General features: G+C 38.4%; 1 long non-coding RNA gene across 2 annotated transcripts; it reads left to right on the plus strand.

Moving 5' to 3' along the window:
* Positions 1-1,090: 1,090 nt before the first annotated feature.
* Positions 1,091-24,376, plus strand: LOC116226972 (uncharacterized). Of its 2 annotated transcripts, XR_016467450.1 has the most exons (5): positions 1,091-1,173; positions 11,600-11,706; positions 12,353-12,460; positions 22,377-22,536; positions 23,006-24,376. It is a non-coding gene; the product is annotated as an uncharacterized LOC116226972 (long non-coding RNA). The 2 variants fall into 2 exon arrangements; XR_004166449.2 differs by lacking the exons at positions 22,377-22,536; positions 23,006-24,376 and adding an exon at positions 13,294-15,722.
* The last annotated feature ends 365 nt before the right edge of the window (positions 24,377-24,741 follow it).

Here is a 24,741-nt window from a genome sequence, read left to right on the forward strand (position 1 = left end):
TACAGCATATCCAGGATCCACAAGCTGTCATATGTTATTTTGTGCACATACCAAAAATAGTTCCAGGCACCTCCACAAGCAGGTTAGGTTTGGCAGCACTGCACATGACATAGGCAGTTCTGGACAATATAATTTCTGTTGCTGTAGACACTGGTGAAGAATAAATGGCAAGATCTATAAGGAGCAGATGGGAGATTTGGGTCATGTATTGTCTTTCGGTGAGAAAAGTCGATCCATTTTCTGTATACCCTTATCCCCTGGGATCATGGCATATTAGTCTAAATTATTAGTGGTGCTTTTCCACAAGAATTGCTTTGGCAAGGATTTAGTTAGAATAGACATCAGGACTTAGAGATGGTTTAAAAAGTCCTTTTGAATGTTTCTCCATTTACTAACCAAAATTGAAATGTTCCCTGGAAGCATGACTGCAGCAGTAAAATAGTGATGAAATTCTGGAAGGGCTGAAAACAGTAAGAGGAGCTTATGCAGAAAGACTATTGGAATCTGTCATGTTCAGATTTCTTCTCATGGGGCTTTCCTGCCTAAGCAACTGGGGAAATCCTTCCCTCTGTCAAGGGAAGTGCTGGAATTTCTATAGCAGATGAAACTGTAACTTCAGAGGCCTAGTTTTAATCTTGTTAGCACCTTTGGCTATTCTTATTGCAATTCTAGACTGTCCATGAGACAGGACAACTCTGACCTGAGCCAAGGTCAAATCTGACTGCATCTCTTACACTAGAATGGCAAATCTTTTCCATAAAAAAGAATAAGTGAACACTGTTCTGCAGAAAAAGGCCAATTATAAGATTGCGGCAGGCAGTATTTCTCAATAAAATATCACTGGCAATAATGAAACTATATTCTTTTGAAAAGTCACCACGTTAAAGCAAGCAATAAACAAAAGAAAAATCTATAAAATTGTCCCTGATCTGAAGCATTGTATGGGAACTGTTGAATCACAGCCTGAACCACTGATTGATCACCTGAGGCAAGCACTGAGTCAGCAATGGGAGCACAGGTGAAGGCAATTCAGCTGTGTGACCAGAAGGGGTGGAGCCTGGCTGCACCTCTCCTAGACCCCATTTAAGGGCTGACTGCCCCTGTGGAAGGGTCTCTTTCTAGAGATCCCTTCTCTGTGGAGTCTTTCATCTAAACTTAGATCTTTGGATGCACGTGAGTATTCCTTTCCTATTTGTTTCTTTTTCCCATTTTCACCGTGATAATTTTTCCAGCTGTAAAACCAACTGTAAGGAGCACGTAGGAGGAATGCCTAACCTCAGTATTCTGCTCAATAAGAAAAAGCTAGTGGAAACAATGAAGGATTTTTTGAGGTTACAACAATTACCCTATTAATATGTAAGGTTTATATGTGTAAATTAAACAGAGGATGCTTGTTTTCTAGATTACTTCATATAATTTAGTAGTCTTGTATTTCATTTGTCTTATTAATATAGTAGATGCTATATGTCTTGGGGGTTAACTAAAAGGTGATACTGGTGCCTTGTCAGAATTGTTAGATTAGGTCAAACTCCCAGGCTAAGACTATGATTTAGCTGTTTGTATGAGATGCACATCAATTCCTAAAGCTTGTTCTAAAACAAGTAGTTAGAGCGCATGTTGCAAAGTAATTCCATAGTGGCATCATCTTGTGCTAAAAACACATGCTTCTGTAGGGGCAGTTTTTTAGACATGGGGAACTTTTCTGGATTTACTCCTACAGTAAGTAGCAATAGTGCTTAGCATGAGATTTGGCCATTTCTATTCACAAGAGCTCTGTAACATTTCCCACTTGCAGCAGTCTGCTCACACCAACAGAGCAGCTATTTGATGCTGAGGCTGCTATGACAGGTACTTGCACATATAAATAGAATTATGCTTCATAAGTGTGACAGCATCACATGGCTGAATGCATGGAAGTGCTGAAGTGAGAAAAATTCTTCATACCCCATAATGATCAGTGTGCTGATATTACATTCAGTGCAGCAATGACCTCTGGAAGTGATAGGCCTGGTTAAACCTATGAATGAAGCACTAGTGGCGAGCTTTAGTTTAAACTATGACTGTGATAAAAATGATGAAATTAGTATTTGTGATGTAGCTGTAAAAATTTACAGTGTGGTGTATGCAAGTACTCATGATATTTTGTCTTCAGCTTTCTGGGTCCAGTGACACTCCCAGAAGTTCCTTTGGGAGGTAGGGGAAACAAACGTATTGTACATAAATAATTTCAAATAGTGAGTAGAAACAGTTTCTGCAGATGCAGAAATGTCTTTGGATGCAATAAAGATTCAACTAGGCAACCTGAACCATTTAGCAGGTCAGATTTGAAGACCTTCCTACAAGTTAATCTCTAGTTCTACTCTTATCTGGGTTATTGGAAACTTTGTTGACCACTGGAATTTATGTGGGCTTTTCACTGCCTCCTGCATTGTGCTTCTGGTTCTATTTTGCATAGGAACATAGGATTGGAAGAGATCTTGTGAGTGCTGTATGTTGTCCTTCTAATAACAAGAAATCCATCTGAGTTTCTCACTATGTGATAAGGAGTGAAGGACTTGGGCAAGAGCTGATCAATTACAAATGGTTTTCTTGTAGGTTGTCATCTTTTCCCCACCAGAATGGTTTTTTACTGTAATCTTTGGGAAGAAGAATATTGGTAATATTCTTTAACAGATACAGGGGAAAAAAATCTGTGAATTTAAAAAAAAAAAAAAACAACCTTGAACACCAACAAAAGAGCCAAAATTGAGTTTGTTGTCTGACATTTGAAGAAAATCTATGACATAACTACAACTTTTATTGTATATTTTTAGTCACAACTTGTGAGAACTGAAAAACGTAACAGAGCTGTAGCATGATGGTGAGCCTACCTGTGATTGGCTGGAGATGTACATCGCCGTGTGTGAGGCTGTGGATCACTTTTACTCCCCTGCAGCGTAACATAAAACCTTTTCTGCTCTGGTGCTGATTTCTTTCTGACAGCGTGTCTGTTAGTGCTGCCCTGATGAACTTTGACTCTCCACTCCTTCCATACAGCCCCACCATTTTTCAGGCCCTGTGCCCCCATCAGCTCTCCCTCATGCTCCAAAATATCATGAGCTCCTGCCCCACTCTCTGCACCCTCACTTGCTGATGTTCTCTCACCTCTCCCTGAATCAAGCTAACCTCAGTTTCTCAGTTTATGCCTCTTCAAATGGAGGATGCTTTACCTGTTATGGTAACAGTTGTGTCATTTCTCACAGATGGATTGGGTCAAGAGGAATATTTTGCCAGAAGCTAAGAATAACTTGGCATAATTTATTGGCAAGTACTGTGAGTTTATGAGGCTTGCTCTGTGGCAATGGAAGAAATGTGAATGGAAATTTGTCAAAAGGTTATAGTTTCTTCTGTTAAAGAAATTACTCATGTCAGAAATACTTAGATAATTTCTTTTTTTTTTTTTGCTTTCTATTTTACTTTTCCTTGTCTTCCTCACTGACCTCAGTAGAGTATGACTATGCTATGATGAAGACTGCAGTTAGTAATTCTATATGCAAAAAGAAACATCTCAAAAGAACAATGGGATAACTTATTTTCTGTCATATACATGGGCATGTATATGACAATGACATACTTCAAGATGAACAGATATTTCCTGGTAAAAATGACCAATTCCACCTTCCTGCAAGTCAGTATCATAATCTGTACATGTTTCAAACAGATTATGCCAATGAAACTCTGGAGGCAAGAATATTTTTGTCTGTCTTGCACAGCCTATTTCATTTCAGAGATATAAGAACAAGAATACTTTCTCTTGAAATCCTAATAAATGCACTATTTTTAGATATAGTCTGATTTCATGCTGTCTTGAAAGAGTGATTGACTTCGATTTCTGAAACCCTGCACACAGCATCAATAGTGCAAAGCTACCTTTTCCATTTGTACAGTATTATTATTGGAAACTTGGAAAGTTTTATTTCTATTTAATCTTCTGCTTCATGCCTCCACTGATACTGAAATCATTATCAAGTGTCATTTTGATGTGTTACCTCATGCACTGAATTACTGAAGTCAACTGAAGAGCAACAAACAGAATGAAGACCAGTCTGCTTGCGGACTTGTATAGCTTCACTGATGTCAATACTATTAGTCTTATCTATGTTCAACTTCAGTTCAACGTAGAATAGACCTTTACTTAGTTTGTTAGCAGACTACGGATTTAAATTCTCAAGCCTGTTCCAGCGTCAACTATAGTCAGTGAAAGTCTGCACTAACTTCAAGAGGTTTTAGATCAGGTCCCAGTTCTCAAATATGGAATAGAAATGGATTTATTATCTCTTCTATGGATAATGGATACAAGATGAATACAAGATGGTAAGATGGGTAGCTATCCAGATGACAACTGCATCACTGGATTGGAACATTCTGGCTGAAGCTAGAGCAGGCATATGTAGTTGTCAGGAGAGACAGAAGGATAACTATCTGTTTTATCCTTATTTTGTGATTGTTTTTCCTTTTCGAGTTTGATTTCTTTTAATTTGATTTTGAAACTTCAAATATCTAACATAAATTGATTTGAATTTATATTCACTAAGAAGTAAAATAGTTTATTCCCTGATTCACAGTGTGAAGTGTGGTCATGAGTTGTACCAATTCCCTGTGACTGCAGGCTTCTTTACCACTTACAAACACCTGGAACATTACATCAGTTGCTTCCTGGTTTCCAGCCAGTGAATTTTCCCCTTTGGTGATCATCTTGGCACCTGTGAAAGCTGAGTGTGACTCTTGCCTATTCAGAAAATGGTGTTAAGTGAAAAGAAAATAATGACTGTAAAGGATTTATCTGCAGTATTATTTTCTATTATACATTTTGCTATTGCTTTGAATTTTCTTCTTCCAGGTCTTAACTAACCTTCCGAGTCCGTAATCAATGAAAAGTAGGACTGGACATGCAGATTCATACAACTGTCCTGACCAAAAATCACATAATCACTCGTGCTTGCTGAATGAGAGATCATACAAATCTCTATAATCTCATAGTACCCCTTCACAAATTGTTCAGCAAGTTGATTATTGATGTAAGTATTGGGAGGGTAATTTCCTTTGCTGTTTTGTTACATATCTGGCTCTCACAAGCTTTATTTGAAGACCCACAGTTCTTGTAGCAGGAAACACAGCTCACAGTTACTTCCTCTTCACCATCTCAGTGCCAATCATGATTTTTTTAATGATATCACACCAAAAATATTTTTTTCAAGATGAGAAATCACAGCTTGCTCAATTGCACTTTGTACAGATGTTTTCCATTTCAGTTTATCCTCTGTGCTTTTCTTGGAATATTTTCTATTTCTAATTTATCTCAGATACAGGATTAAAACTGCATAGCTTTTGAGATGTGGGCAAACTGTGGATTCACATAGTGGTATAATTATCTTGTTTATTCTGCTGTACATTTTCCTTCTAATTCCTAATATTTTGTTTTTTGTTCTTTTTGACTGCTACTGAAGAATAAGTTGATGAGCTCATTGAATGATTTCACTTCTAATATTAATGATGAGCTTAGAGCCAGTCATTAAGGATGTGGCATTAGGACTACTTTAGTGCTTATCGCTTCACATTTATCTGTACTGAAAGCTATCTGCTGCTGTGATCTACCTAGGCATTCAGTTTTGTAAACTGTGCAGTTCTTCACAGTCAGCTCATTTACAAATATGCTAACAAGAACCACTTCCCACGTACATGGTTGTGGATGTCCACTGGTTACTGACATCCATTGTATGAACTGGCTGCTCGTTGCCAAGAATTATGAAAAGATGGTGGAATTTATATGTCATTCTCATTTATATGAGAAACAGAGGGTAACAGAAAAAAATCTGTGGGGTGTTGCCCAATCTTTCTTTCCTGAAGCTGGGGCTACTCATGACTGAAGACTACCAGTGCTTACCGTCTTCTACTCATTTTGTGACTTTTAGTTCCTCTTGTTCAACTGCATATTAATGAAATATTTTGTACGTAGTTGTTTTCCTGGTGAACATTGCATGACTGTCCATGACTATATTCCTTATCAAATATGCGTTGTTTGTAGAGTATAGAGATGCATTATCTGTTCCTACAGAGGAGCAAGTCCTCAACATAGATCCAGAACAGCCTGAAGAATTTAAATATTTTGGCATATGTTGCTAAGACTAAAGTCACGCTAGAGTGCATCCATGGGACAGCCTAGACAGGCATTGTGATACAAGTGCTCTTCTAAATATTATGGAAATTTTTACTGTTTTCTTCTGGGATATTCGTAGGACGATTTCTGTAGTAGTCAAATGTTCCTTCAGCAATTCAGAATAACTTAATGTTCCTTTAAAAGTACATGAAATGTTAGAAAACTTCTGGAAGAAGCTCAGCCTGTTCCTGTTTCACTAAGGTTCTTTCAGTTTAAGTGGATTACCATAAAGCAGTATTGACAATTGCTGAGGCAATTGCACAGGGTACAACTCTCTCCATCAGCTGAGCAGAGATAATTAGATTGAAAACCTGGCTGCATTAGTTTAATCCAATACAGTACCAAAGATGTACAATCAGTGATACATCATATCATCTCAGCACTATGTCAAATCAATACATGTTTTCGGCAAAAAAAAAAAGTGCAAGTTATGCTGGAGATATGACTAATGGGAATGCTTTTTGGAGCGTGTGTTTGCACTGCAAGGAGTGATGACAGTTGGTTTTATCTGGAGTAATTACAGCTCAGTGACCACTAGTTGGGTAATTACTCAGAGGAAATTCTCTGAGGGTAGGGAAGCAGATCTCAGTTTTGTGCTGAAAATGTATCCAATATAATTTCCTTACATATGGAAAGAAAAATATCCTCTCCCAAAAGGAAGGCAATGAAAACAGAGTAACAGAAAGATGTATTTATTCGGGACCCAAAGAAAGTTGTGTTTCCTAGGTGATATATATTTTTTTCTGAATGTTAGTGTCAGTTTTGGTCAACAAAATGCCATGAACATCTTGAACAGATTAAAGAGAGCAAGAAGGTGGTTTTGACAAAGCACTCTGTCATAAGCATTACTAATGCACCATGTCTCAGAAGGAGCAAAGTATTATGTACTTCAGAAACTATGCATACAGTGAATGCAATTTATGATACATACTTCATGAAATATTGTGAAAATGTTGTATCTTGAAATCATCTTAGAATGGTTCTGACCTCCGGGAAGGCCTTTCTAAGCAGAATGAATGTGTTAATTCAAAAATGTGCCTAGACTATGAATTCAGGACATTCTCTGGAAGGGCAAGGAGATATTTTACATTTGATACTTATGAGTACAGTTCCAGAAAGCAATTGAGAAGGGACAGGATGTTATGTACTGGAGCTGTATTTGATAAAGTGTTCCCTGTTCTCAAAGCATTCCTCCTATTGGAGTAAGGAGCCAAGGAAAGGAAAATCTTGACAGGAGAAGAGAAAGTGAGAGTCGAGATGTTGCCAAGGCTCTTCTATTAGATTAGAAGACTATCTTCTGTTTCATTCTTCTGTTTATAGGGATAACCTGAAGCCTTGAAGTCAGTCTGTCAAACCTTTGCAGAACTACTTGTCAATAAAGCCTTGTTGGGACTACAGAATTCTACCTGTAAAAAATCTGGTCTTTAAATTAATGCTGTCCACAAATCTTATAAAACATATTTCTTTTTTTTCTGTATTCCCAAGCCTGCCTTTAAATAAATTCATAACTGTGCCACAGCATGAGAACTTTTGCTGTTTTGTCTCCTTACAACCTAGATGAGACCAGTTTGCAAGGAAAAAAAAAAAAAGCCATCTTTAAGTGAGATCCATCAGTAACTATTTAAAAATGGAGTACTTGACAGAAAGAGACGTTTGTGTGTTTTATTGTGAAATTTTAGTACCTCCTGTGTGCATAGTGGGACTGTGAAGCACCAGCTTTTCAGACAGAACTTGGAAGTTTCCAGGAGGGAATCATAGCATGGGCTCACTGCAAATTCTGCTTCAGGCTTGGTGGGGGACTCAAGGCCTTCTGAATTAAACTTGCTTTTGATGAAACTTTATTTCATAGCATTTTACATCTTTGTATTGCCATTTTCTGAACAGTTAAGTCTATCTTGAGGAATTACTGTTTGAATTAGTCTATGTATTCAAGCTTACAGTAAATAAAGAACATTTTATCATAGATCTTTATTATAACTAAATAATATCTGTGTAGAATACAGTATCTAATGTCTAGATCAGCACAGAGTGAGCGTTTTAGGTCTGAGCCTAAATACCATAGCATATTGCATTGGTTGAGCTACCTCTTTACAGTGACTGTAATTTTAGCAGTGATGACAATAGTAATTCCTTTAGTAAATCACAATATATTCCCTAAACAGATAGAGCTTTGCAATTTCCTGAGTGAATGGAAAAATAATTTTGTAGGATCAGTAAAGATAGTGATAATTGTTATAGGATTTATTGTAATTTATGTGAAGAAATTCTGTTGCTCACAGTGGACTGTAAGAAGTACAATACCATGCAAGCGGAGGCCAGAATAAGTGTAAGTGTAGCATAGTTTAAAAGGCTAACTTTTTGTTGCTAAGAAAAACGAGCTCATAAAGAGGTGAAGTGACTTCTTCAGAAGCAACGAAGATCCCAATACTGCAATACCATGTCACTTCAAGACAACAATGTGAACGTTTTCCAAGAGTCACTCAGAACTAAGTCGTTAGTGGAGAAAGCTTCCTTCTGCCCCCCAGATTAAAAAGGCCACTGATATCCCTACAGTGAGAGGCAGTAAAATACTTCAGTTGGTGTTTCCAGCTCTACAGATAAATAGGTGGTTCTTTAGTCCATTTCCTACTTGCTTTGAAGACAGCATGAAATTTTATTGGGAGTGTTGGAAGCAGCCAGCCTTCCTGGAACCCTTACCCTTTAGAGTACCCTTTAGGATTGAATCCCAAGGGGCTCTCTGTACCAGTGACCTGAACAGTTCAAAGTCTGCCTTCCAGAAGTCCAGGCAGTTTTGCTGCCTCACCTCCCCACCCTCCCTTCCTGACTTCACCAAGAAACAAGAACTCTACCATTTTGTGGTCACTCTGTTCAAGACAGCTCCCAACCTCTGCATCTCCCACTAGTCCATATCCACATATTTTAATATGAGAAATCCAATTAATCTTCTTGTCCACACACTGCATAATACAGAAAGGGCTGAAAATTTTGATTCATGATAGAGTGTTGAATGTGTGCAAAGAAAATTTGAATTTCAATTCTTTTTCTACTTTTTCTGAATGCTTTTTTGAATTACAATGTAGTTTTCATTTTGTCAACCTTAAAAGCATGAAAATGTTGAGGAACATCTTGGCAAGGTGGTTATCTCTAAACCCTGCAAATGAATGAGTCTGAAAATGTTCATCTTATATTTGAAGCTTTTCAGTAGTTTATGCTGCAGTTACTTATTTGCTTAAGATAGGGATAATGAAAAGACATCTTCAATAAATGAATACTTTATTCTCTTACTTTCCTTTTACGATAACTTGTACAATGTATTAAAATTAGAATAATGAAAGCTTGCAATGCTTACATTGATGAAATTCAGCAACTTTTTCCTGAAAATAGTGTTTAGAACGTACAAAGAATTTCTGAAGGACAAGAGCTTAATAAAAATCTGGATTCATACTGCATACAGAACAATATGTGAGTAACTCCATTCTTTGTATGCATACCTGTATTTTGGAGTAGACTAAGATCTTGTGTTCCGGTCATAGTTCTCTCATATTAGTTAATTTTATTTATCTATTTATTTATTTTTGCAATCAAAGCATTAAATATAGCACTTCAGGGAAAAAAAACCCCACACTTTCCTTCTGTGAACAAATGGGTACTTTAGAGATAAGTACTGAATGTTGATTCTCTTAAGGCGATGCTTCAAATGAAAGATACTATCAGTTGCATATGTAAAGATTTCAATGAACTCATTTAAAAAGAAGAAGGTCAAAATTGGAAGTATTTACAACAATGACATTGTTGAGGTTAGGATTGACAGAAGTATGCAGTTGAAGAAAACTACATGACATGCAATAAAAAACCCACTTTTTTGTAAAATTTCTTTTTTGCCCTTTATTTTTCAGACAATCATCTTTAAGACTAGAGCTAACTTTATATGTCTCTAAACTAGCATTTAAATCTAAGAATTCGCAATTCAGGAAGTCAGTGTAATATCACTGACACCGCCCAAGTAGCAGGTAAGAAGGGCTCCAATGCTAAATGCTACACAGGATGACTTTGTGCTGCCTTTGTTTATACCCTTTTGCTTTCAACGTTATAATCAGGAATGAAACCTTTTGTCTTTTTAGAAAAACACTTGTATTGTTTTCGCATTTAAGTGAAACATTCTTTTCTGATGTTAAAAAGGAATCATGGTAGAGCTGATAAATTCAAGCACTTTGTGTAGACAATTGCGTATGTTTTAAAATCACAGATTTATGATTTTCTTTAAAGGCACTTCCTCTGATTCCTACATTCTTGCTCTCAGTTTTCTCCTCTCTCCATCTTCCAGATGCCCCTGTGGGTAGTGATATGCTCCACAAAAAGGATTGATGAAATGAAGGTGGCTAAAATAAATCTCCGAAATCCTTCCCTGGAGGAAGGTCAGTCTTTGGAGCCAGACCTGACTGCAGCTCAGGCTGAGGGCTGATTTTAGAGAGAAGTTTCAGTAGACATAGACTGGTGTCCCTAGATCTCTAGTGATGGAGTATGCAACCAGCATTTCCAGGATTGGCCTGGCCTTGCAGAATGCTTCCCCACTGAGCTTTGACAAGTAGAAGAGTATTGCTCAGAAGCTGTATCTATCTGATGGCCTTAAAGGGAAATCTAAAAGGATCGTGGATGTGGTTCCAGGGAGAGCGTGATTATTCTCATTGGCCACTGTCAAAATACTTTATATAGCTAATGTGAAATGTTACAATTTATAGAACATCATTTTTTGAGTAAACCATCACAGTGAACGTGTCACTCAGCGTAAATACTGTAGGATGTAACTGTCTATTTAAGATTCTATAAAAAAGGGTCATGCACCAGCATGGTTAGCAGTGGTTTGGACGTGTTTGATAGTGTCTGGAATTAAGAATACATTTACATTATCAAGTATAGACATGTTTCAATTTAAACTCATAGAGAAATTCAGTACCAACACATTGTTCCAGATAGCAGCACACAGTGAGAGGTCAGTGAAGCTCTAATAAACAGAGGAATGGTTAGCTAGGGAATAACCGACTGATTTTGTTTGCTACAAAGATGCTCAACTGTACACATGAAAATGGTTAGAGATGGTCTAACTTGTTTCACTCCAAAAAGCAGCTTCCTTGGTAGCACTGTATAAAGTTTGAGCATACACTTGTTACTAGATAAGGAATCCTTGACAAAGAAGCTCCTTAGTTATAGTGTACTCACACCCAGGGCAGAAAATACTGGGAGTGAGTCATCTATCTAATCAAGCAAGCAAGGGCAGGGAAAGAACCATGAAGCTTAAGAGCAGGAAATTCAAACTAAAATGAAGGCACACATTGTTCTGGTATGAGTGATTGAAACAAGCTATCAGGAGAAGTGATGGATTCTCCATCTTTCAATGTCTTCCAGAATGGGCATGTTCTCTGAAGATTTTGTTTTGCCAGTTGCAAGTTACTCAAAGGACAGTTTGAAGGGCAGGAACTGATGAACTGAAGATCCTGCTGCACTTCTTAAGGGTAAGACACAAAATAGAGATATGCAATAGCTTTATTGTGCAAAATAAGAGGGAAGAGGAACAATAAGGGCAACAGCATAAACTGAAGCCTGAGAGGACTAAAGATCCTGTACAGCTATACATGAAACAAATTGGCTATGGAATGTAAATAAATACGTCATGGACCAATAGACCATAATTAGAGGGTGCTAGAAGGATGTATGAGTTTCTCTATGATGCTTTACACACAAAATCCTCTACTAGCCTGTGTAATTATTCTGATGCAACATGCATAAAACAGAATAAATCCACAGAGCTGCTGCATGAAGGCAGCTGGAGTACTATCTAATGACAAGGAACCCCTTCTAAATGGGAGGCTGGGGATATGAGACAAAGATTATAAGCTGTGATGTAAAATGCCTCAGTGTCATTTGTACAACTAGAGCACAGAAGGCGTATGTAACAGGTGCCTAGTTGTGAATTGTCTGGGAAAGCAGGTGTACACAAGGTTTTTAGGTGTAATTCTCTGACAGGCTTGCTATATTTTCACCTGCTGTATAGGAAAGAGCTTGTTAATGTACCACAGGGAAAGACATGTACCTCAGCATAGGGGTTCAACTCATGAAATAACCATACCCTGCAGAGCTGGTAATAACATTTTCATTTAGGGGGAAATTCCTGATGTGCAGCCCTGCCCACATCCACAGCTCCCCTGTCTGGTTTGGAAAGGGATTTTGGCAGAGATTCTGACATGGGGAGGTTTTCAGCCCTCACAGGTAGGCAGCAAGAGTGGAATGCAATGTCTGGTTGTCTCCTTGAAAATGAAAAACACGACCACCACATAGATGCAGCTCTATGATTTTATTTTATTTTTTGCCAAGGAAATATAGAATCATAGAATTGTTTGAATTGGAAAGGACGCTTTAAGATTATCTAGCAGTGAACAGGGACACCTAAAGCTAGACCAGATTGCTCAGAGCCCCATCCAGATTCACTTTGAATGTCTCCAGGTACGGGGCATCCACCACACCTCTGAGCAACAAATGCCAGTGCCTCATGTTGTAAAGAACTCCTTCCTTATGTCCAATCTAAGCCTTCCCTCTTTTAGTTTGACTCCATTTCCTTTTGACCCACCACAACAGATCCTGCTAAAGAGTCTGTCTCCTTACTTATACCCTCCTTTGGATACTGAAAGGCAACTCTCAGGTCTTCTCCGAGCCTTCTCTTCTCCAGGCTGAACAGCTCCAGCTCTCTCAGCCTGTCCTCATAGTGGAAGCATTCTATCCCTCGGATCATTTTTGTGGCCCTCCACTAGATGCCCTCCAACAGGTCCATGTCTTTCTTGTATCAAGGTTTCCACATCTGGACCTAGTACTCCAGAATGGCACTACAAGATAAATAGAAGAGAGGGAGCAAGACTTCAGTAACTGAATCACAAAGCTCCAAAATCTGTGCAAGAGCATTAATCCAAAAGTAATATTTGTTTCTAATTTTAGTCTTTTTAATAGAATCTTTCTAATTTGTCATTTTGCTTATACTGATAAAATCTTGTGGTCTTAATCCTTCTCTCTCTCTCTTTTTTTTTTTTTTTTTTTTTTTTGTTAAACAGGAGTCATCATCATTATTATCTTGCAAGGGCTCAGATCTTTCTCATTTCCTTGGCATTACCATTACTGTGAAGCAATCAGTGGAAGAGCACAGGCTACTCCAAGCTGTACAGATTTGTAGTAATATAAAATCCTATTGATTCTCTGTGCCTTTTTTTTCCAACATCTGAGCTGTATAGTCAGTATAGTCAGCGTAGAATATAATTGTTTAGCACTGAGTTTAAACTGAAAGTACTGTAACTTGTTTTCAATACAGTTTGCCCCAAAGAAAAGTGATTAACAGGAAATATTCACTCAAATATCTCAGAATTTGAATTCTGTGTCTGAAAATTCACCGTGTTTCAGTCTTGAAAATTTATTTTGTGTCCCTTAGTAGATGGGCACTTTTTGTGAGATACTTTTAAAATAGAAGTTAGAGATTTTTTTCCCCCTTCTAGATATTCAGTAAGCAGGACTTCCTTCTAAAGCATTTTATCCTATTCTTTCTCCAAGCATGCCCTGTGAGCTATCTGTGCAGGCTATCATACAAAGGGAAGATAGGGTGACAGTTTTGTGAAACATTAAAAAAAAAAAAAAAAAAGCAAAAGCCCCTAATTCCCTAAGATTGGAGTTGGGAACTCTTTGCCTCTGTGAAATGTTAAAGGCTCAAATCTTTGACCAGCTCATTTTCTTGAAACTTATTCTCTTTCTGGTAAGCCTAGGCAGGCAGAGGCCTCAAAATCCTATCTTATCAGTTTGAGTTGTGTTCAAAATATGACCGAGTTCTGAATAAACTCCCAAAGAAAGCCTCACAGTCAATCCCCTTAAGACTTGGTTAGCTGGGGCCATCTCAGGAAGAAGAAATTAGCATTTGTCAGGCATTTTCTCCCAGTTTACAGCTCTCTAGCTTTAAGGTGGTTATTGAAGGCCTACTCAGAAATGAGTCTGCCTCTCCGTTTTTAGCATTGTTATTCATGGGATGTGGTTCAGTGGCGATGTTATGTTCTATTGCATCTTGAATTAGGCAAGTTCTTAGTGGACTGCTCTTTGAATGTTGTCTGTGGATTCATATGAGTACATCCTTCCCTGGGGATGTACATAATCTTCTCCATCCCAACAAGGAGAATGTGATTGCAGCAGAGTGCAGTGTGACAGATGTGGGTATTACAGACTGTCAGTGCTTTTTGAATGACTCAGGCATTAGTTTTCCCTCCTACCAAATACCAACAGAATATTCTGTGCGACTCTGTGTTGTAAATTATCATCTTGTACCAGTTCCCATTCATCCCTACACCGTATTTTATCCAACCAATAATTGTGTGTTACGATGTGTTCAATTCTTCCTTCATTTCTTTGTCTGCTCATTTACCCCAGTCTTCCTTTCCCTGCTATCGTTGCAACTGTGTGCTTCTATTGGTTTTCAAATGGAAGTCTAAATGTGCATTTATCAAGTATGCCATCCAATCTTTCACTTACTGCCCTTTAATGCATTTCTGCATTCTGCATTTTTTTCCTATTTAACTGCGTTGAACCTCTGTGCCTTTTTATTGTATGTTAATGTTACAGTTCAAATCACACAGCTCATGGCTCACTTCTCCTTGGAGTCCATTCTTTTATTATTACAAATATGTAGCAAAATTGGAGAAGCACTCTGGCTTGCAGTACATTTTACACTTACATGAACATACAGTCTGAAGGCTTTTTATTCCTAGAGGTTCTACTTTCTTGTAATTCATTTTGTGCTAAGTAAAATGAAAGGCTATCCATTTTACCTCTGACTTGGAAACCAACAAACAGAAGAGAGCTGAAAAATGAAAGCAAATCTCCGTAGAAGTTTAAATGGCTTTTTAATGGAAGAGAAGAACAGTAAAAACAAATAGCTTTTTACATCCAAATGCAAATGGAACTAGAGGAAACTAACGTGCATGTATCTTTTATATATTTAAAGTTATCCTGTTAAGTATAAGTCCTGCTTTTTCTCATCTTGTTGAGCAAGGTTGTGCCAATATAGCAGAGAAATGATTTATGAATATTCTTGTGTATAAAGACAACTCTCCTATTGCTCTCAAAATCCCGTTTTGTGGGCTTACTCAGAGATGTAGGCAGAGGAGCAAGTTGCGCAGTCTGGGAAGTGACACCTTCAACTTCTGCAGCTCACTTGCCTGAGCCCCATTCAGCATGTAACACAGCCTTGTGAATACCAAGCACAGCCCAACCTGTAACTTCTTAAATATTGCAGCATCCAGCTTTTAATTTCAGTCAATCAAATCTGACAGCAGTAGCTGAACACTGAATTCTGTCTTCCTTATGCTGCAGAAGGGCTGTGGAACTACTTTGCAAGTCCTGCTCAGTCCAAAGTATGGACTGATCTCAGTGGGTTTGTATCCAAGTTTCTTGCAATGTGTGTGCATGCTGGCAGCAAATGCAAATCTATCAAGTGAATTCTCTGGTCCAGTTTAGTCCCACTCCTTACAAGGTAATGATTCATTCTGGTTACTCCTTAGGAATAGCATTATCACAAGGAGAAACAGGCCACTTTCCACAGCTCCTGGCGTCCCAACCATAGCATGGTTCATCCCTCAGGACATTCTGTATCCATCCAGCCATGGCCCTAAAGGAAATGTGGGGAAAGCCTCTTTCTAATCTCTAGTTTTTATTGTGGATATGTTCATAGGCAAGGTAAAATGTATGGACGTCGTTTCAAATTAAGACACACTCCAAACTCTCAGTATTGATCTTAGTTTAATACCATGCAGTTCCCCATATCTGAAGATTACCTGAAACAAGCAAAAGGGCTCTTCTTTCACTTGGGACAGAGGACAGGGAACATGCTGTTTCTTCAGGAAGACAAAAAAAGGGGATGTGGCTCCTGGCGCCAGTCAGATACTACAAGAACTGAGCTTAAGGGTTACTCCTACATGCTTTGAGAACAAAGCAGGGGGTAAGATTTGTTTGGAGATACAAGGGCTGCTCTGAAAGTAATGCCTCCTATTTTATTATGTTGGCCTGCAATGTCAGAGGCAGATGTTGGAGGTATGGCAGTAGAGGTTGAAACTTTCCACCAACATTCTTCCGTTACATTTCATTGCTGTGCAACAGATGGCAGCAATGGTGTAGTCAGACAAAATGACATCTTACATGAAGTGTGGATGAAGCAAAGGTGTGTCGCTGAATGCAGAAGAAATGACATCCATTAACATTCATTGATGTTTCCTGAATGTTTATGGAGACCAAACAGTAGATGTGAGCACAGTGAGGCTTTGAGTGGTGCAACAGTAGTGACACTGACATGAAAGACAACCCACATTCTGGATGGCAGTGCAGACTTTTATGAGTGTGGCATGCAGGCTCTTGCTCATTACTGGCAAAAATGCATAGCTATTAGCAGCAACTATATTTAAAAACAGCATTTTGTAGCGGAGAATTTTCTCTATCAAATAGTGTTGTTGCGCTCTTTGTATCTGCTGTATTTTCCATGGAAATAAATAGGAGGCATTACTTTCGGATCAACCTATGTATATTGAAAAATTGTGAACAGTCTGGAGTGGAAAAGAAAGTAAGCTATTTGTGACAAATCACACTGTGGAGGAAAACTCAATGCAACTGCCTATGTGAGGTGCCAACCAAACCAAGAAATAGACAGGAAGGACAACCTGAAAAGAATGAGATGAACAATTTTATTTCCCAGTGGTTGCTGTTTCTGTTTCTGCTGCATAAGTGACTGTTTAACTCAGCAGTCTGATAGAATGAAATTCATTTCAGATGACAGCATTTTTCCACATTTTGAGTTTGTATTTACATTTGTTAAGATTAATAGACCTGACAACTTCTTTGTGTTCTCATCATGGAGCAGTCACTGACAAACTGGAGGAAAGTCAGGAAAGTAAGCCAGGCCAAGCAGAAGAGTGACAATTGCTCCTTAGCAGCCTCCCATGACAAGCAGAAGAGTAGCCACCCCAAGGATGTGTATAGCTATGCAGGATCCTCTTGCATCCCTCCATGGAAACCTACATCTTCTGCTCCCTTTTCTCCGTTGAATTACCACATGAATTACTTGTATACCAGCACACACAGAAAGGGAATAAATAGGAACCAGTAGAGATCTGTGTGTGGTCGTAGGGCCATGATCTCATTGCAATGACAGAGGCATAGTGGGACAGCTCATGTGACTGAAATGAATGGCTATGTACTTTTCAGGAAAGACAAGTTAGCAAGGCAAGGTGGTGGAGTTGCTCTTTATGTGAGAGAACTGTAACATATTAACCTCTGCCTAGGGATGAATAATGAATGATTGGATTCAATGAATGAGTGGATGAATGAGGCATTTAATACTGTCTCTCATAATATCTTTGTAGGTAAGTATGGTCTAGATGAAGTGGACAATGAGGTGGATTGAGAATTAGCTGACTGACAGAATACAGAGTGTTGTGATCAGTGACGCAGTGCCTAGTTGGAAGCCTGTAGCTAGCAGTGTTCCCCAGGGAACAGTACTGAATCTAGTTTTGTTCAACATCTTCATCAGTGATTTGGATGAGGGGATAGAATGCATTGTCAGCAAATTTGTTGATGGTACAAAGCTGGGAGGAGTGGTTGACACACCAGAAGGCTGTGCTGCCATTCAGTGAGACATGGACAGGCTGGAGAGTTGGGCAAAAAGCAATCTGATGAGGTTCAACAAGAGCAAGTGTAGATTCATACACCTAGGGAGAAATAACTGCATGCCTCAGTATAGGTTACGGCTTGATCTGCTGGAAAAGAACTCTATCAAGAATGACCTGGGTGTCCTGGCAGACAACAGGTTGGCCATGAGGCAGAAGTGTGCCCATGTGACCAAGAAGGACAGTGGCATCCTGAGATGCATTAAAAAGAATGGCCAGCAGGTTGAGGGAGGTTCTCTTCCCCTTCTACTCTGCCTCAACGCCACATCTGGCACAGCATATCCAGTTCTGGGCTCCTCAGTTCAAGGAAGACAGGGAACTTCTAGAGAGAGAGTCCAGTGGAGGCCACACGGATGGTGAGGGCCTGGAGCATCTCCTTTAATGAGGAAAGGCTGAGCAACTTTGGGCTGTTCAGCCTGGAGAAGAGAAGGATGAGAGGGGATCATACCAATAATCATAAATATCTAAAGGGCACAAGTCAAGTGGATGGGGCCAAACTCTTTTCAGCAGTGCCCAGTGACAGAACAAGGGGTAGTGGGAACAAACTGGAATATATAAAGTTCCATACATACCTGAAAAAAAAAACCTTACTTGTGAGGGTGGTAGACCACTGGAACAGGCTGCACAGAGATGTTGTGAAGTCTCTTCGGAGACTGAAATCCCTACTAAGCATTTTCCGTGCAACCGACTGTAGGGAACCTTCTTTAGCATGGGGTTGGACCTGCTGATATCCAGAGGTTCTTTGCAATCTCTATGATTTTGTAATGGAGACATCATTCTACAGAGAAAGGAAAATCACAGAGCTGTTACACATTCCTTCCTAGTTGCAGTCCTTAGTTCCTGTTGGTGTAAATCAGCACAGTGCTCCTGAACTCACCACAGCAAAGCTAATTTGTACCATCTACAGTTCTCACTGTTTATTCTTGTTGTCTATCGTTCCCATGTTATACAGTAGTGCTGTATAGAGCCTCAATCACCCTTGAATCTACTTTGTTATTTTGGAGTCTCTGTCAGCACTTTTCTTTCAAAGTGTTGCTGGTTTTATATCTTCTATGCTTGTGCTGCAGATTCCCATCTTTAAGTACTCTACCTTCAAAACTCCATCTGCAAAAATCTATTTCGTTAGAGTGCTGCTGAGGAGAGGTCAAACAAGAGGTATCTTTGGCTACTTGTAAGGTTGCCTTTAGAAAATAAAAGAATACATTAACCCAATGAGTGTATCCGGGAGAGGATTAAGTTGAATTTTAAGGGTAAGATAGAGTCTGGGGTAGTATGACTGTGTTCTTCTCATTGGCATCAGGGCTCTTAAGATATCTGAGTCTGATGGACCACAGAAACAGTCTTTAAAGACAGAAGCAGGCAAATATGTCCTAGGAAGTGAGCTCCCCTGAGCTGAACTGCAGTAACGGGCCAAATGGCTGCTCCTTAACAAAAACAGTTGTAAACAAAAATGCAGTAGCTAAATTGAGGAATTTAGGGTAAAATATTTCATTTCTATTTTGAATAATATAAACAATAAAGGTGGGCAGGTAGTGTGACCAAGCTGCCCCTGCATGAGCAAAATCTAATGATAGTTATTTCTCCCATACTTCAGTACAAGCAGGCAGGAACAGGCAGGAGGCTGGTGAAACTTTAGTCTGTAGTGCAGACTAAATTTTCAGAGATTCATCTCCTAAGTTTGCAAGCTGTTTTATTAGATAATTTCATTCTTTAGTGCTCCTGCCTTCAGTGATGTCTGTTTCTGTCACTGCAGCAATCATCTGTGGCAAGATCTTTCATCACAGTGCTGTGGCAGAGGCCTCCATAAGGAATGCCTCCCAAAAGTAGATGGTAGTTAAAGCATTGTGAAACAGTAAAGAGGGTAAGTCAGCCTTCATTAACACATTGCATTGGCTTGTGTGACAGATGATTCTACTCTTTCCATGGCAGTCCCAGCAACAAAAGCTCCATGTGACCAAGTGTTAATCGCAGTCGTTTATTTGCAGACCAGCCTTCCACTCATCGTGCCTACATAATTTCTCCACCTCCAATTGCACCCGATATATCTATCCCCTATATTCCCTGATGCTTTGGAAGCCTAAGAGCAGAAATATCATAGCTTACAGTCATACACCTTTGCAATCTATCGTTATAATCTTGTTTGCCATGTAATTTTTGTTCATCAGGAAGTTCTAGTGCACATCCTTTGCTTGAAGTTTTAATTTAGTTCTTAGTGAGACAAATCTCATATGGTGACTAATGTAGGAAGTGAGATTGGATAAAAGTCAAATAAGGTCTCAAAGATTTGGCCCTGAGTGATGATGCTAAATATAAGTGCAGATAGGAAAGGTAGACATGGGGGGAAGAGTTCTGGCTTGCAGACAGATTTTCTTCAGGGATAAATAAATTCAGAACATTTTTAGATATAGCTGAATAGAGTATAATGCTGTATTTGTCCTCAGTTTTTATCACAGCTGAGAAGTGAAAAATTGCCTCATCTGTAAGGGCTCTGAATATAATGAGCAAGAATGAGCTTCTCTTTGTCAGTCCTAATAGCTTTGCCTCTGAATGGATAGCAGGGGGGAAATGTCACTTGTTCCAGCAGTTACAGAGTAAGCACTAGTTAACCACAAGTTTATCCCCACAACTCAGCTAGTTAGTCAGAAATAGACAACGTGGTATAGACAATGGTATGCTGTGGAGCATCAGTAACAGAAATATGTGTAGCTATAGATGTACATAAAGAGCTGCAATGTACATAAATCCAAGAAGGTAAAAAAACAGGTAGCCTACAAATATAGCTGTTTGTTTGGCTGTTGTATTCCATCATTTTAAATATATAAATTAAGGCTTCAATTGAACTAAATTTTGCATAAAGTAACACTAAATTTTCTTGACATATCTGTACTAATATATTAATACATACATATAAAATGAAGAAAATATTATTATATATTCTAATATTATATAACATATTCACTGAGAGGCAAGATTTAAGTTTACAAGTTCATCCTGAGCAGAACTGAAGACACTGAGTCCCCAAGCCCACAGGTTTATTTAACCTCTAAACTTGCATAGCAGCAGTACATGTTCTTACATACCACTAGATGGTGACTTCTGTAATGAGTTGTTGACTTTTATCCTACAGTATATTTCTCTTGTTATCAGAATGGAGCAGAAACATGATTTTACTACCTGTATTTTTTATTATTTCTCTCTAAATATATTGCTATAATCATTCTGACACTTGGAAGAGTCTAGTGGATAGCTATGGAAAAAAGGAGGTGAATCATCCCTGTCGGATTGTCTCTATCATCTCTGTGCAATTCAAAAATATATATTTTTGTTAACACAGGCTGTATGATGCCACATACAAATGAGCAGGCCACAATTCATTTGCCTGAGACAAAAAAAAAAAAAAATAAATCCAATATCTTCATTCAATTTTGAATGCCACATGCATAATCTTTAATTAGAAAAGGGTAAGCCTTCCTGCATCAAGCAAAATGTCTTCCTCAGTGTGTGCTGTTTCCACTAAGAGCAACCTCTCATGTTAGCTATCTGCTATTAAAAGGCTACTTCAAAATCCTGTTTGGCATCTTTCCCTACATGGCTGCAGTAGCAATATCAAACAAAAGCAATTTGTTTGTCAGCTGAGGCTCACTCTTCAGTTGGACAGGATTCACTCTTATCAACAGGCTGTACCAAAGACCCGTTTGCCACTTCCCTCCAGTGACACTTGTTGCTATTAATACCCTTCACCTGACATAAAGGGTTAGAAAGCCTTTACTCCCAGATACGTGGTGAAAATTCATTGATGACTATACTCTGAATAACAAAAATAATATTTCTTTCTATCCTCTTAGTGCATTATTCAGATTGGAAGACATTTATACTTGAGTTTGACTCTTTTGTACATCACGCTTTGCATTTCTGCAAAACTTTCTAGAACTCTGGGGATCTCTCTGGTTGTTTAACACAGGCTGCCAATCTTTATCTTAACAACACCACAACTAATAATAATGAATTTATTTAAGTTGCTCCTTATTTAGCAGACTGTAGCATATGATATGATTTTCAAAAGCATCTGAAGAATGAGATGCTCTTAACCTCTAAGAATATATAAGAATAAGAATACTCTTAAATTCCTGATAATCAGACCGATTTAAGGAGGTTTAGAGCTTGTAATCACAAATCACTTTTGGTCTATACAACTGATTCCCTTTCTGTAAGCATTCAGTGAATAGTTTGCAATGGATGCCTCTATAATAGCTTGAGAATTTGTAGCCCGGGATTGTGAAGAGGTACCCATTGCTTTACTTGTACTGTCCTACTGGATGATGGCACCATTACAGAATGCCTGCTCTCTCCCCCAAATCAAATTTTCTTTTCTCATTAAATAAACTTCAGCCTATAAACTGGGATTTGTTTTCCAGGAGCATTAACACAAGCTAATTTGTCTTGCACAGGTGTTTATGGAAAACCAAATCAGGGCTTTACTGGATCAAAATGTGTCTGAAGAGCCACCAAGGCATCTGAGAATTTGTCTCCTGGTCTTTACCTACCTCCGTGGTTGATCCATCTATTAAAAAACAGATTTGTACATGGCTGGACTCCAGGCATTTTCTGGTACAGTGTTTATTAATGTCTTGCCAAGATGAAACATTTCTGAAACAAGATTAGCATCAGTATTTACAAGCAAAGGGTTAGCTCTAGAAATAGCTCAATCAAAAGATGTCAGAGAAGGCAACTATTCATGGGAAATTATTTGCAGAGGATACATTCTTCCTTCCCTAGTTATGCTTAGAGTTTTCTTCCCAGCATCAGGTTGATTCTCTAGTTATAAGCTTAAATGAGGAAAATACATATTTACCCTGTAGAACACAGCTCTTTATCTTCTGCTTCCTTTCTGCCTGCAAAGCTGCCTATTGATTTCTTAACCTGTGTATTTCTCATCTATTGACTAATGACAAAGCCTTAGCTATGTCAGTGCTGTCAAAGCAGTGTGTGTTTATGCCACACTGAAGTAGAGATAAGAGGAATTATACTTTTTTTTTTTTTTTTTTAATTGAAATAATCTCTGTCTATGTCTTGCTAGGAAAAGGTTACTCTTGAAATCAGCTATCTGGAGACAAGGGGGATGGGAAGAGTTGTCCTGGAAGATCAGGATGCTTGGAGATGCACAGGAGCTATGCTAAGACCATATATACTACATTAGCCAAGGAGTAGTGATGATATGAGCAGAATTTTTATTCTAGCCCTCCATCCTTGCAAAGTGTGTTTTTGGGGAGATTGAGCTGTCCTTTATTTTCCGTTCTGAGGATACAATTAACATATTGGGCTTTTGGATGAGTTTTGTAAATGCAATACAGTTGATTTGCAGTGCCCTGCTGTGAGACCAGTGACATCGTAACCTGAGCCCATTATGTGACCAAAACAGGCTTCAGGCAGAGTGTGTGTCCTCTGAAGCAAACTAACAAGAAAAACAAACCAAACAAGCAAATAACTAAAACAAAACAAAAACAACAAATCCCAAGCACAAGCTGAAAACAAGAAAACAACTGCATAGAGAAAAAGTGAAAAGAAAATGGTGGTTATTCATTGTGTGGTTTTTAACAAGAGGTTTGACTAGACTCTAATCAATATTCTAACTCATTTCATTAAAACTTATCAAACAAATGTTGAAACCTATGACCAAAAAAAAAAAATTGCAATATTTTAGAGGGCTATAATCTAATCAAGAAAATGTTCTAAATCTGACTTGCTTTTACCAGCTGGTAGTTTTTAAAGAAAGATATGCTATGGTAAACTATACATGTGAATGCCTTGTAAATAAGTTTCAGCTGAATAGTTAATTCTTGTAGAAATTCTTGTGCACAGCCTAACTAGACGTCATGTGATTTTCTATTTTTCTGTTGTAGAAAATTTCTGGAAAAAATAATGTGATACGTTGCTCCTACTAATGCTGTACCCTGTCCCTTTGTTTAATTACTGCAATTAATCTTAATCTGTCTCTGTTTGGCAACAGCTAGGATAGGAATGCTTATCTGAATGCTTGTAATAGAGATGGCTGTTTTGATCGCTAAGCTCACCATCTTTTCTTTGTCAGATAAAAATATCCAGCATTTTATTGCAATCTAAATGGGTGCTTTATGGTTCTGCAGAACACAATTGTGTATTACTAAGGGAGAGGCAAAAATATTTGCTACAAAGGAATATTTTTGTAAACAGTGTAAAAATGAAATTCGGTGTCCGGAACATTTAGCACTGTTTTGTTTGTAAAAATGTCACAGCTGTGTTTCACACTGTATGAAGCACTCACATAAGCGTTTAATTCACTTATGTATCAAGCTACAAAAAAGATGATGCAATAATTAGGTATGAAACAGATAGAAGGCCTACTTCAGATAATACGCTGTCACTAAAAGAGCATATGCTGGCTTCCTTCAATTCTGTATGTTTTAGTCTGTAAAGCTGTACTTTTGATAAGATCACAGTTACTGAAAATAATAGAATAGACAAGATTTACACAAATTTTTCTGAAACAGAAGCTCTTTAGTTTTGCCTTACTGCAGTTTTATAGGCATTGCAGCATATCCATGGAGCTCCACATAGAATTTATTGATTGTAATTCTAGGAAAACACAATGAAGGAGTAACATTTTTTCATCGACAGTCAGTGAGTAGAACTGTACCTCCCATAGGCTGATGGACCCTCCACTTTTCTAGTCTCTTCTAGACAAAGATGAGTCAAGTGGGTAATCCAGCCAGTGTGCCCCTACTGTTGATCATGTGAAGAGCAAGACTGTGCATGCATGCAGAGGACTGGGTGCTC

The sequence above is a fragment of the Phasianus colchicus genome, chromosome 6 (assembly GCF_987193195.1).
Source record: "Phasianus colchicus chromosome 6, bPhaCol1.hap1.1, whole genome shotgun sequence".
NCBI classification, from domain to species: domain Eukaryota; kingdom Metazoa; phylum Chordata; class Aves; order Galliformes; family Phasianidae; genus Phasianus; species Phasianus colchicus.